Source organism: Arachis ipaensis, chromosome B09 (assembly GCF_000816755.2).
Source record: "Arachis ipaensis cultivar K30076 chromosome B09, Araip1.1, whole genome shotgun sequence".
Classification (NCBI taxonomy): Eukaryota; Viridiplantae; Streptophyta; class Magnoliopsida; order Fabales; family Fabaceae; genus Arachis; species Arachis ipaensis.
This window is the reverse complement of record NC_029793.2, coordinates 14223188-14225307: the sequence shown is the minus strand read 5'-3', so window position 1 is coordinate 14225307 and position 2120 is coordinate 14223188. Positions and strand designations below refer to the sequence as shown.

The 2120-nt window shown below is 26.7% G+C and overlaps 1 long non-coding RNA gene across 1 annotated transcript; it reads left to right on the top strand.

Annotated features, from left to right (window-relative positions):
- Positions 500–1011, top strand: LOC110267160. Its single transcript, XR_002354519.1, has 2 exons — positions 500–620; positions 746–1011. It is a non-coding gene; the product is annotated as an uncharacterized LOC110267160 (long non-coding RNA).

Genomic DNA, 2120 nt, shown 5'->3' with positions numbered 1-2120 from the left:
AATGTATAAAAGATATAAATATTAAAATAAAATTATAGCTAAAATTAAATAAATAATAAGATGGAAAATTAAAGTAAGTTTTTTTTTTCTTTTTAGAATGTAAGTTTAGAAGAAAAATGAATATTTTTATTAGGGTAAAGTATACTTTTTGTCTTTGAAGTTTGGCAAAAGTTTTAAAAATACCCCTAAATTTTATTTTGTTTCAATTTTGTCCCAAAAGTTTTCGATTTACATCAAATATACCATCGACGGCTAAATTTTCAAAAAAATTTAAGACTAATCTAATAATAATGCATGAAAATTATGCTTGATTTGCTTGTATTGAGGACTGTTCTTATAAAATTGTTGTTAAATTGGTCTTAAATTTTTTGAAAAATTAACCGTCAGGAATATATATATATATATATTTGATGCAAATCCAAAATTTTTGAAATAAAATTGATATAAAATAAAACTTAGAGGTATTTTTGAAATTTTTGACAAACTTCAAGGACAAAAAATATACTTTACTCTTTTTTTTCGGTTAGTTTTACAATTTGCATTAACTTCATATTTGATAGCATTTCCATATTAATTTTGCAGCTGCAAACATTTTATTGACCGAGAATGGTGATGTAAAGGTATGTGTTACTCTGAAAGCAGTTATAATTTATTGAAATAGAGTATTAATCACTTGAAAATGTTATAAATAATAATTTGAGATGTGGACTTACTTGCATTTGAATTTTCTTTTTTATGTCTCTAGGTTGCAGATTTTGGTGTTTCTGCACAGCTCACGAGGACCATATCAAGGAGAAAGGTAAACATATTTCATTAGGGTGTAATCCTTTATCATTTTCTTTTGTATGGGTTATTGACATAATCTGTTTTCTCATTACACTTTAATGAAACTGATGTATATTGTTTCATTTTGTTCCTTGAATCATTCGGTTCTTTTAATCGTGCAAATCCATTTGTAGATTCCCAAAGTGGAAGAACTAGACTCGCAACATATTTTTGCTATCTGCTTTTTCTATTGAGGATCTCCGGTCCTCCGTGCTCTTCGTAATATCCTCTTGTTAACAATATTTCTTCTAATTATATAAGTCAATATTAATATTCTATATAATATTTTGATACTACATGCATGATGTATGCCAATAACTCAACTAAAAAATGATATATAAAGTGTTATTTTTAAAAATTTCTTCATATTGTTGTTGTTGTTGAAATAATAAATTAAACATTTTAAGTAACAAGTCTTTAAAGCATAGAATAATAAATAAATAAATAAATAAATCTCTTTCATTTTTCTATTTTTGGGATAAATCCAACTCTGAGGTCATAATTGCCAATTTAGAACACTAAGGGCGACATTAACATTTGACAATAAAATACTACCCATCAATGATGCAGAGCCGTAAGATAGACTGATACAACATAAAATTAAAAAACTATCAATGTTAATTTAAGTTAATATATAAATTGACATATTTTGTAGCACGAAGTCAAAGTCATATTTATCCGTATCTGACAACTGAAAAATTTATTTTTTCAAAAATATATCATGACCTGGTTTTTCAACAATCAAATTGATCATACAACTACTCCCTAAATGACAATATTGGTGATAGTGAAAATATCGACCGTGATCTTGATACGAAATTGGAGCTTTTAATTATGATGGATAAGGGGGGCCACTATTCCTTTAGTCGTTCAAGATCAAGTTCTCGCCCATTGCGATGGGATCGCTGGGATGGAAGGGCCACCAACTTTGTTGGAAATAAACCAAATTTATTCTATATACATTCGAACTACTAAACTTTTCTAGAGCCCAAAACGAAACTCGCAACCAAGCATCAGATAGAGCTGCGCACTTGAACTATATGAAATCGTGTTTAGGAAAATTCATTCTGAAAAAAAAAATATTGGTATTACTTTTTTTATATATATTTCNTTTTATTTTTTATCCATAACTTCTTAAGTATAAAATGGTGATTTAACACCCGTATAGTTAGATTTGGTTTTCTAAAGATTTTTAAAGAAGTATTTGTTTTTGTATTTTTTGAAAAGCACATGTCACTTTATTTTATGTTTGGTAAATTAAAAAATTAATATATTTATACTTACAATAACTTTTA